The 12,743-nt window shown below is 38.9% G+C and overlaps 1 protein-coding gene and 1 pseudogene across 1 annotated transcript in view; both read left to right on the top strand.

Moving 5' to 3' along the window:
• The window catches only part of LOC121443113 (probable ribonuclease ZC3H12B), a 142,498-nt gene that overhangs the window by 101,502 nt on the left and 28,253 nt on the right, over positions 1-12,743 (top strand). The window lies entirely within an intron of this gene.
• On the top strand, positions 315-664 carry LOC121443123 (annotated as a pseudogene).

The following is a 12,743-nucleotide window of genomic DNA, read 5'->3' as shown; positions in this document are numbered from 1 at the left end:
TGCCTGCTGCCGTGCCTCCCACCGAGATAGTCATGGCTTTTTCTACCCTCTGGAACAATGAACCCCAAATTGTATGTTTTCTTTTATAAGTTGGCTTGGCCACAGTGTTTTTTTTTATGAAAAGAGAAAAGTAACTAAGACATGAGAGCATGAAGTCACAAAATAGAAGCAAAGAAAACAATACAAAAAAATCAATAAATATAAGAGCTTGTTCTTTGACAAGACAAAAAATTGAGTGACCCCTTAGTCTTTGGTCTTTTGAGGAGAGGCAGGCTGGTCTTGGTTGGGAGCTATCTCACACCTAAAGCTGGAAGATGGACCTCTTTGCAAAGAAGATGAAAAAGTCTCTGGTGTTGATCAACTCTAGGCTCCAACTTGTTATGAAAAGTGGAAAGTACGTGCTGGGATACAAACAGACTCTTCAGATCATCAGACAGGGCAAAGCAAAATTGGTTACCCCCACCAGCAACTGCCCAGCTTTCAGGAAATCTGAACTAGAATACTATACCATGTTAGCTAAAACTGGTGTCCGTCACTACAGTGGCAATAACATTGAATTGGGCACAGCGTGTGGAAACACTACAGAGTATGCACACTGGCTAGCATTGACCCAGGGGATTCTGATATTATTAGAAGCATGTCAGAACAGACTGGCGAAAGGTAAACCAGCAAAGTTTTCCTTTAATAAAACTTCACCAGAGCTCCTTAAGAAAAAAAAAGAAAACAAAATTAATATAAGTAAGTATGAATGGGGAAACATTACTACAGACACCAGAGAAATTGAGAACATTATGAAGGAATACTTTAAAATCCTATACTCCATTAAGTTATTAAACTTAAAAGAAATGGATGAATTTCTTGATTCATCCAAACCATCAAAGTTAAAACAAGAAAGGATAACTTAAACAGACCCACAATGGGTCTGTTTGAAGCCCTGACAATAAGCCTTACAGCTAAAAAGAAGACCAGGCCCAGACAGATTCACAGAAGAATTACCAGACTTTCAAAGAAGAACTACAAGCAATGTTTCTTAAATTATTTTGTAAAAATTATAAACAGAAGGAGCATTTCCAAATTGCTTTTTAAAAAGTTGGTGTTACTTTAATACCCATATCAGGTGAAAACAAAACAAGAAATAAAACTGGAAGTCAAGTTCACTGACTCCAGACTGACAGCTGAGGAACCTGCCTAGGACTGAGCTAGGCCCACTGAATGTGTAGAAAAGAAATCCATATAATTTAGTCTAACAAAGGGTGTTTTATATTGATATTTATATTGTGTGTGTAAAAGTCTTGTTTGCATATATGTCTATGCCCTGTATGTGTACCTGGTACCCTTAGAGGTCAGAAGAGGACATTTGATCCCTAGGAACTGGAGTTCTAGATGGCTGTTTGCTACCATGTGGATACTGGGACGTAAACCTAGGTCCTCTTTGAAAATAATAAATGCTCTTAAATATTGAACCATCTCTGTAGCCCCAAACAAAATTATTTTTAATATATAATATATAGAGATAATTTTGGTACCTGTGATGTTATTAAAAATGAACAACATTATTTAACTTTGTTTCCTTTACGACCTGTTATGTATGGAAATCCAGATCAAAATCTATCCTTTTAACATTAAATTTTATGACTTAATCATTCTTTTAAGACTCTAAGGCCGGGCGGTGGTGGCGCACGCCTTTAATCCCAGCACTTGGGAGGCAGAGGCAGGCGGATCTCTGGGAGTTCGAGGCCAGCCTGGTCTACAAGAGCTATTTCCAGGACGGGCACCAAAGCTACAGAGAAATCCTGTCTCAAAAAACCAAAAAAAAAAGACTCTAATCAAACTTTAAGGTTTGATAATACATTTAATAGATGGAAAACTACAATTTGAAGAAGTTGTGAAAGTCTAGAGTATCTAAGTTTATATGGCAGTGTGTATCTATCAGGCCTATTAAGGAATTCCCAAGGGCTGGAGAGATGGCTCAGAGCATAAGAGCACTGACTGTTCTTCCAGAGGTCCTGAGTTCAATCCCCAGCAACCACTTGGTGGCTCATGGCCATCTGTAATGAGCTCTCGTGCCCTCTTCTGGCCTGCAAGTATACATGCAAGCAGAACACTGTATATGTAATAAATAAATAAATCTTTAAAAAAAGAGAGAGAATTTCCAAAATACTTGCAGTCCTATATACACACAGTTTATAATTACTTCACCAAAAATGTTTTCATTGTGTCAGGAAAAGGAAAAACATGAAACCACAGATTTTGTTACTAAGTTATTTATTCGGGGAAGTCTTAAGGACAAACTGAACACTGCCCCATGTTGTCTTAACATGCCTATAAACAATTACGTGAACATAATTATGAACATGCTTGACATACTTTAATGTTAACTAAGTAAAAGTTCTTTTGTCTACCTTTGGAGAGAACTAGGTTAATGCTTGAGGAATCAGTGAAGACACCTTTTACTTCACTTTATCTGTCATTCTTTTTCACTGGATACCCTCAATCCTGTAAGGTGGTCATGTCAGGAGGGGTTGGTCCCTTCTTTTAATCACCTTTCTGGTCTTCTTCTAGTTCATGAGGTTTTTAATACAGTTTTTAAGCCTTGTGATGATGTTATTGTCATCCTATGTCTGTGAATCCCTTCAGGAGTGCTATAATCCTAAGCAGTGGGATCATGATCTGGGGGATCAATACACTTGGTAAATGTAGTGCAAACGTGAACTGCATTCTAGGCAGCAATTGATCAATGAACACCTCTTTGCCCCAGCCTACATCCCATTATGGCAGGGAAGAGGTTCCAGGCATTAAAACATCTTGGAGGGAGATTCGATGGGATACTCAGACATATCGTTGGGAATATAGTGTTTAGTAGAAGTTATTAACACTGTGCGCATGCAGATAAACAGATGGATAACAACATGAAGAGGCTCTGAAGTGAAGAAATCTGGCCCCATATAGCTAAAGTGTGGACCTCTTCCAGAGGAAGGGGATGGTTTCACGGCAAGAGCCACAGCCAGGCTTTCTGATTCAAGGCAGGGAAGAAAATGAGGAGCAGGATATGTGACCACCAATACTTTCTTTGTAACCTCATTTCCCCAGGTGAGAGATCCGGGCATCTGGAAGTCTGTTATATACATTCACAGACAATATCTCAGTAGGGTGATTATTGGCATCTCTCTATAAGTAGGGAAGGGCTGCTATAGGTTTGTGCCCTAAGCAGCAGCTGGGTTCTAGCATTACATTCTTACAGGCTACAGGATACCATAAACTAAGGAAAGGAAGAGAAAAAAGTTGCTCAAGTTCCCCCAGGGTATCATCATGCCTTTCCCACCATTTCCAAATGCTCCAGGGAAACTGAAAATGGGGAGCAATGAATGTACTTTACCTCCTGGATTGTGACATCAGTGATTATAGGTATGCTTCTGAATTCAGACAAGTACCCACTGAGATTTTCAGCTTCATGTCTTCTAAAACAAATGAGTGGACTAAGGACATAATGACAGTTATAAAAATAAACAGTCTATTATACAAGAGGGGGACATTCTAAAGAATGGAAATATGCTAAAGATCCAGCCAGGACAGGTTTGAGATTCAAAATCCCTACGCATATCCCTTAAGATCAGAACCCTTGATGGTTTGGTTACATAGCATTGTGTTCTCTGGGAGATGTTTGGGCATTTTTCTCAGTCATTGTGCATTTTATTGGTTTGTAGCTCTATTATGGAGGTGCGTCCAGCCTTTCTGACGACTGACTTTTTTCATATTTACCTTGGTGGGTTTTTTTGTCCATGCCTTACTCTCCTGTCACAGGTAAGAAAAGAAGGCATCAAAGATTTTCCACTTTGAATGTGTTTGAGAGTTTTCCAAAATCATTAGTGTCTGTTTCATGTGTCCCTTATCACTCTGGAGTACTCAAGAAGCTAGAAGATTATTACAAAAAGTGATGCACAGGAGCAGCATACATGTTTGGACAGGCCAGTTATTGAGAGTGAGTCTATACAGGCGGGCACAATGAATGTACCATATAGACTAGCACAAAGACTTCAAAGAAATTATTAAATAGAAAAAAATATTTTCCAAAGGCAAAATATAAATATCTAGAAAGAGATACTAAAGACATGAAAAATATATGGAGTTGGGCATGGTGATATGTGTCAGTTATCCCAGCACTCAGAAAAATTGTTAGTTCAAAGCCAGTCTGAGCTACAGAGAAAGACAATGTCTCACAAACATATAGTCAAAGTAATCATCATAAAAATGTTATAAGGGCTGGAGAGATGGCTCAGTGGTTAAGAGCACCACTCTTCCAAAGGTCCTGAGTTCAATTCCCAGCAACCACATGGTGGCTCACAACCATCTGTAATGAGATCTGTGCTCTCTTCTGGCCTACAGGCAGAGTACTGAGAATACTGTATACATAATAAATAAATAAATCTTTAAAAAATGTTATAAAAGATTAAAAGAAAAAATAAATAGAGAATTTGAATGAAGATAGTGAAACAAGAAAGTATCAAACATATTCCTGACACCAGTGCTACTTTTCCTAAGGGCCATAGAGGTGGCAGAATTATACCATTATTCCATGCCAAGAAGAGCCTATGCCTATTCATCCTTCCTCAGCTAAACCATGCCTGAGAAATGGCATTCTGCTAGAAACGGCAAGAAAGGTGCCTGTGAAGTCTATTAAAAGCCAGCCTAGGTCTACTTCACTAAATATGGATGGTGAAAGCTATTACTGATGCTATTACAGTCAGCCCTGAATGAAAAGAAAAAGGATTTAGAAACAAGCTGAGAGAAAATGTGATTCCCCTGCCATTGTGAGACAAGTGCTAAATGCAGCGCCTGGAATGATAGTGCAGTGCTTAAAGAATTAGCAGGTGGTCAATCATTCAATTAGATTCCTGTCGCAAGCAGTAAGTAATTCATCCAATGCTCATTTCTGACTTTTCATAGGGCAATAAGAAAGAATATTTAAAGCGAATGACTGATAAATTTCTCTATACTAGATACTTTGAGTTAAATTACACCTTTTTTCTATTAAGTACAAGTGGAGTAATGAAAGGGACCCATCCACAATTATTTTTAATAGCTTAGAGATGTTATACAGGAAAGTGAGGGAGATGATTGGTAAGTGTGAGTTAGAATAAAAATCACTAAGAAGTAAAAACTCCCCAAATGGCTAGCATTTTGTGTATTTGGTTTTATGTATCTTTTCTCAGAAATGAAAGATAAAATCACTTAAAAATATATCCTGTTGAAATTAGTGTTATCAGAGGGAGGTGTGATTCTAAATTCAGTGGAGCCCAATTTAAAAATCAGTAAGTAGTATCATAGACTGTTATTCTGTAAGATATTTTCTGTGATTTTATATAATATTTTCTAAGCCAAATGTAAAGATTAAGAAACCTTAGGGAGAATGGTAAAGAACATAGTTAATTCATTTGTTACATAAGTGATCAATTCACTACTGACATGCTTAATTATACTCGGCCATGGAGTTCAATGTAAAAGATTCTGGCAAGATGTTCGAGACTACATGCAGGTTTTCTAACATTTGAAAAATAGTTTGAGTTGTTATTCATGGTCCTGACAAACCAGTGGAAGCTAAATGGTCCATTCATATTATCTTGTTATTCACTATTAAGTGTAAAAGAGAATTTTTCTCTGTGGGAGGCGGTGCTCATGAAAAGTTAGCCCTAGGAATGGAAAGGTAGCTCACACTTAAAACCATGCATGGTTCTTTAGAGTTTAGGTCTCAGAACCCATGTCTGGCAGCTCACAATTGCCAGGAATAGCAATGCAAAAGGATCAAACACTCTTTCCTTAACTCTGTAGGCATCTGTCCTCATGTACACATAGCACACACACACACACACACACACACACACACATGCACACACACATGCACATGTGTGATTAAAAATAAAAAAATGTTTTTTAAAGAGCCTTACCATCAAGTGAATGTTTACTAGCATTGAAAGATATCAAATTCAAATGCATTCATGATTTGTACATGCTAGGGAGGCTACCCCATCAACACTATCAGAAAATACTATCCTGAATCGTATTTCTATAATAACACAACTAAGAAACTTTAATATACAAGGAGAAAATACTATGGGCATATGTATCAAAAGGTATTAATGTTAATACTTGCAGGACTTAGTTTTCTAACCACAGCTGAACTGTTTTTAGCACTCTGACAATTGCTGACATACTAAATAATCATTAATATGGATAACGAGATGTATACTGTCATTATTGTCACAAATAATGTAGCTTAAGCAAAAAATATCAGTTAAGTACACAAAAATCTTTGAAATTTTGTCAGTCAGAGTAGAAAAAAAAGACTTTTTATTTATTAAATTTAAAAAAAAAACAATTCAAGTTCCTATTCTCTCCCCTCCTCCCATTCCCTTCACACATCTGCACACCCCACCCCCATTCACTCCTCAGAGAGGTCCAAGGCACATTGCTTTGGGGAAGGTCCAAAGCCCTCCCTACTATATCTATGCTGAGCAAGGTATCCATCCAAAGAGAATGGGTTTCCAAAAGCCAGTACATGCAGTAGGATAAATCCTGGTGCCACTGCCAGTGTCCCCTCAGTCTGCCCCAGCCATGCAACTGTCGACCACATTCAGAGGGACCAGTTTGGTCCTATGCTTGTTCCTTCCCAGTCTGTCTGGAGTTGGTGAGCTCCTATTAGCTGAGGTAGACTGTTTCAGGTGGTGTACCCATCATGGTCTTGACCTCTTTGCTCATATTCTCATTCCTCCTACTCTTCAACTGGACTTTGGGAGCTCAGTCCAGTGCTCTGATGCGGGTCTCTGCCTCTGTTTCCATCAGTTGCTGGATGAAGGTTCTATGGTGATATTTAAGATATTCATCAGTCTGACCACAGGGCAAATCAAGATCTCCTCTCTTACTTAGGATCTTAGCTGGGGTCATCCTTGTGGATTTCTCTAGAGCCAGGTTTCTGCTGACCCTATAATGGCTCCCTCAATCAAGCTTTCTCTTTCCTTGCTCTCATCTCTGTCCTTCCTCCATCTCGACTATCCCATTCTCTCAAGTTCTCCTCAACCCTCCCCTTCTTCCCTCCTCTTCCAGGACCTGAAAATAACCTAGATGCCCCTCAACTGAAGAATGGATAAAGAAAGTGTGGCATATCTACACATTAGAGTACTACTCAGTGGTAAAAAACAATGACATCTTGAACTTTGGATGTAAATGGATGGAAATAGAAAACACTATCCTGAGTGAGATAACACAGACCCAAAAATATGAATATGGTATGTACTCACTCATTAGTGGATTCTAGCCATAAACAAAGGACATTGAGCCTATAGTTCATGATCCTAGAGAAGCTAAGTAATAAGGTGAACCTAAAGAAAAACATATATAGACCCATCTGAAAATTGGAAACAGACAAGATCGCCTGACAAAATTGAGAGCATGGGGGTGGGGGAAGAAGGGAGGGTAGAAGGGGAAGAGAAGGGGAGAAAGGGAGGTTTGAGATGAACTCAGAAGACTTTTAAAGCCAAAAGCAAATATGGACCATCATCAAACAAATCAGCATGTGTAGTGTGGAATTTCACAGAGGGAAGACAAAAAGAAAGATGTAGAAAAGTTATTTAAGGAAACAATTCGTAAAAGTTCACAATTCTGAGGAAGAAGAAGGGTGTCCTGATCTAAGAAGGATAACTGATCAAAAATGAGATGAATTAAAAGAAATTTACACAACAGCCATTTTTAAATTATTTTTTAAATAAAATAATCCTACATCATTTTCCATTCCTTTCCTCTTTCCAACTCCTCCCATTTAACCTGCCTTGCTCTTTTCCAGTTCATGGCTTCTTTTTCTTTAATATGGCTAACACAGTCATGTTTTAGTTAAATGATTAAAATTAAAGAGCAAAGAAAGAATTTTGAAAGCAGTAAGAGTGACTTTTCACATAAAAAGGAACTCATAAAACTATCACTTTCTTAGAACAAATCTTCAAAACATAAGGGAGTAGGATGATATACTTAAAATACTTAAATAAAAAAACTACTGAACAAGAATGTTATGCCTGCCATGGCTTCAAAATGACAAAGACTGTCCCTTGCAATCAAAAGTTGAAGGACATCATCCCCTTGCCTTTCAAGAAACACCATAGGGCAATATTTTGAATTAAAAGGATACAAAACAGCAATATGACTGAATACAAATATAGAAAAGTAAATATATAGACTAACAAGGAATAGTACTATAGTATTTTGTCAGTCATCTTTTGTTATTTTTTATTTTTTATTCATTTTACATACCAACCACAGTTCCCTCTCTGTCCCATCCTTTTGCTGCCCCACCTCCCCTCCAACCCACCCCCACCTTTCAGAAAAGATAAGGCCTCCCATGGGGAGTCAGCAAAGCCTGGCACGTTAAGATGAGGCAGGACCAAGCCCCTCCCCCTGTACCAAGGTCAAGCAATGTATCCCACAATAGGGAATGGGCTCCAAAAAGACAGCTCATACACCACGGATAGATCCTGGTTCCACTGCCAGGGGCCCCTCAAAAAGGACAAACTACACATCTGTCACCCAGATGCAGATGGCCTAGTTCACTCCCATGCAGGTTCCACCACTGTCAGTGTAGAGTCCATTAGTATCCACAAGCTTGGGTCAGCTGTCTCCGTGGGTTTCCCCGTCATGATCTTGACACACCGCCACCACCCCAGCCTTGCTCACATAATCCCTCCTCCCTCTCTTGGACTGGACTCCCAGAGTTTGGCCTGGTGTTTGGCTATGGATCTGCTTCCATCAGTTACTGCATGAAGGTTCTATAATGACAGTTAGAGTAGTCACCAACCTGATTACAGGAGAAGGGCAGTTCAGACACCCTCTCCACTATTGCTAGGAGTCTTAGCTTGTGGATTCCTGGGAATTTCCCTAGTATCAGGTTTTTTTCCTAACCCCATAATGGCTCCCTCTCTGTCCTTCCCCCAACTCGACTATCCCATTCCCTCATGTTCTCATCCTTCCATTCCCTCCCTTCTACTGCTCCCCTACCGCCATTTTACCCAGGAGATCTCATCTATTTCCCCTTCCCAGGGAGGTCAATGCGTCCAGGTCCTATTTGTTACCTACCTTCTCTGGAGCTGTGGATTGTAATCTGGTTATCCTTTGCTTTACATCTAGTGTGCACTTATGAGTGAGCACATACTGTGTTTGTCTTTCTGGGTCTGGGCAACCTCACTCAGGATGATTTTTTTCTAGTTCCATCCATTGCCTGCAAATTTCATGATGCTATTGTTCTTTTCAGCTGAGAGTAACACTCCATTGTATAAATGCACCACCTTTTCTTTATCCATTCCTTAGTTGGAGGCATCTAAATTGTTTCCAGGTTCTGACAATTACAAATAAGGCTGCTATAAACATAGTTGAGCAGGTGTTCTTGTGGTATGAGTGTGCATCCTTTGGTATCAGGGGCCTTGAGTATCAGCCTCAGTACTCACTAAGGGCTCAGAATTGGATGTCTATGGCAGATGAGTATCTGAGGGTAAAATGATTAACGCAAGTACGTTACCTCTGTGTGTTCTTTATTTTTTGGGTAAGGGGCAAAAGTGAAGTGAAGAGGCGCAGAGAAGAAGAAGGAGAAGAAAGAAGGAGAGTAAAGAGAAGTAGAAGAAGTAGCAAAGAGAAGAAAAAGTATAAGGAGTATAAGAGGTGATCTCCACAAGGTTTCTAGATTTTTACAGATGTAGTTGGAAAATTTCATAGGAAGAACAATGATAATATGCATATCAAAATCACACAAAAGGACAGGTAGAACCTGACAAAGCTGTACTCCAGAAGAGGTGGCCCAATCCATGAAAGAGCCAACATTCAAAGGGAAATAACTGACTTTCCAAACCATTAGATAAAGTTATTAAACATCCCTGAATCCTAAATTCACCCATTTTCCTCATCTAACCTCCTTGGTGATAACCAGTTTTGGGGATGCCTAGATTTGTGTTTGTTAGCAAAGGTGGGGCATGCTTCCTTCCTGCTCAGTGCCTGCCTTGTCTGCTATAGAAATCTCTACATGTCTGTTAGCAGGTAGTTTTGTGTGACTGACTCTATGTAAATTTGACTGTTAGAACAAAGAGTAAATATTATCGCTCTAAGGCCTCATGAAGTGGGGGAATGGAGCAAGGTCATTCCACTGCCTGTGCAGAAGTTACACTGCAAAGGTGTTTGCGGAATGAATCCCATTTTGAAGGGAAAAATCATGGCTTCACAAGGTTTTTACAGATATGACAGTGACTTTTCCAAAAGATGAATGTTCCTGCAGCTCTGCAAAACAGGTTGTCCCATAAATTGTACACTCATGGGTCTGCCTTTATGAATCTGTCAGCTGTACATTTACTGTATAGTCTTGTGGGCTCCAACACTTTGGGTATATGCCCAAGAGTGGTATTGCTGGGTCTTGAGAAGTTTGATTCCCAGTTCTCTGAGAAATTGCCATACTAATTTCCAAAGTAACTGTTCAAATTTGTATTTCCATCAGCAGTGAAGGAGTGTCCCTCATACTCCACATCATCTTCAACATAAGCTGTCACCAGTATTTTTGATCTTAGCCATTCTGACAGGTATCTTAGAGTCATTTTGATTTGCATTTCCCTGATGACTAAGGATGTTGAGCAGTTCCTTAAATGTCTTTCAGCTATTTGAGATTCTTCTGTTGAGAATTTCCTGTTTAGCTCTGCACCCCATTTTTAATAGGATTATTTGATACTTTGATGTCTAGTTTTTGAATTTGAATGTAAAGGTATAAAGATAAAACTTCCTTAAAATAACTATTCATTAAAGATGTATATGATATACAATGAAAAATATGAATCATGATGCAATTTTTTTTTTTTTTTTTTGGTTTTTCGAGACAGGGTTTCTCTGTGGCTTTGGAGCCTGTCCTGGAACTAGCTCTGTAGACCAGGCTGGTCTCGAACTCACAGAGATCCGCCTACCTCTGCCTCCCGAGTGCTGGGATTAAAGGCGTGCGCCACCATCGCCCGGCCATGATGCAATTTTTACATGTAAGTAAAAGTTGAATTATCATACATCTAAACTAAAGTTGATGTCAGCATAAAAATAGACACCCAAAGCTTGTTTAATATGAACCTTATGGTAACCACAAAAAATACTAATAAAAGTACAAACAAAAAATAAAGCATGCCAAAAATCAGTCAAAAATGAATTTGGCCAATACAACGAAAGCAAGAACTAAATGACTGTGAGAAAGATAGAAAATTATTTATCAACAATTATCTTAAATGCAAATGGATTAAGACCCCAAATCAAAAGATGTCTAATTACTTCATTACTTAAGAACAAAATTTAACAACTGACTCCCAAAAGACACTTTATTTAAATATAAGGATAAAATAGACTAAACATGAAAAAGTACAAATATGTTCCTTTCAAATTATTGCTTAAAGTAATCAAAGATGGATATATCAGGTAAAATAGACTTTGAATGATACAAAGAAGCAAGTGACAACAAAGTACCATTATATAATATAACATGTCAGTTTACCATAGAGATGTAACTATCATAAATCTGTATGGATCTACCATTTCAGCACCAAACACATTAAGTGAATATAACAGAATTATAAATTACCATAGAAACAGAATTGTAGTAATAAGAGTGGCGGGGCTGCGTTCCCAGCACCCCGGCCACCTGCTCGGCTTATGCCCGAAATAACAACACACAAACTGTATTCATTTAAACACTGCTTGGCCCATTCTCTTCTAGGCTAATTCTCACATATTAATTTAGCCCATTTCTAATCATCTGTGTGTAGCACCCCAAGGTGCGCTTACCGGGAAGATTCTAGCCTAGTCCATCCTGGGTCGGAGCTTCATGGCGTGTGTCTGCCCAGGAGCGGGGCATGGTGTCTCTCTCAGGCGTCTGCTCCCGAGAGGAGAGCTGTCGAGACTGACCTCACTTCCTGTTCCTCCCAGTGTTCTGTTCTGTTTACTCATCCCACCTATCCTCTAACCAATAAAATGGGCCAAGGCAGTTCCTTTATTAGCCAATGACCTTCCTCCATCACAGAATAATAGTTGTATACTTTTGTTTTCCATTTTCAAAGTAGATAGATTATCCATACAGGAGAATCATAGCACAGCATTGGACTCAGGTTGTGTTTATAAATCAAATACATAAAACTTAAAGAACATTCTACTAAATAAGAGGGTCTATTTTTCTCATTAAATACACGTAGAAATTTTTCCAAGATTCATTATATGTAAGACATAAAACAAGGCTTACAAACTTTAAAAATGCTGAACTATAAATAAGTGTGGTAGTTTGAATAAAAATGACCCCCATAGGCCTATAGGTAGTGGCACTATTAGAAGGTGTAACCTTGTTGGAGTAGGTGTGACTTTATTGAAGGAAGTTATCACTGGGGGGTGGACTTTGACATTTCAGAAGCTCAAGACAGGCCTAGTGGCTTACTGTCTCATCCTGCTGCCTGCAGATGCAGATGTAGAACTCTCAGCTACCTCTCCAGCACCATGTCTGCCTGCATGCCACCATACTTCCTATAATGATGATAATGGACTAAACCTCTAAACTATAAGTGAGCCCCAATTAAATATTTCCTTATATATTTCTTATAGACTTGTCATGGTTATAGTGTCTCCATGGCTATAAAAACCCTAACTAAGTCAATGAACAACAGAAGAAATTTGGACTCTTACAGTGTGGCTTTTGAGAAACTAATGAG

This window comes from Microtus oregoni, unplaced genomic scaffold (genome assembly GCF_018167655.1).
Source record: "Microtus oregoni isolate MIOR12 unplaced genomic scaffold, Mior012 000100F_ref0000014, whole genome shotgun sequence".
In the NCBI taxonomy this organism is placed as follows: domain Eukaryota; kingdom Metazoa; phylum Chordata; class Mammalia; order Rodentia; family Cricetidae; genus Microtus; species Microtus oregoni.
The sequence above is the reverse complement of the archived record's forward strand: the minus strand, read 5'-3'. Positions and strand labels throughout refer to the sequence as shown.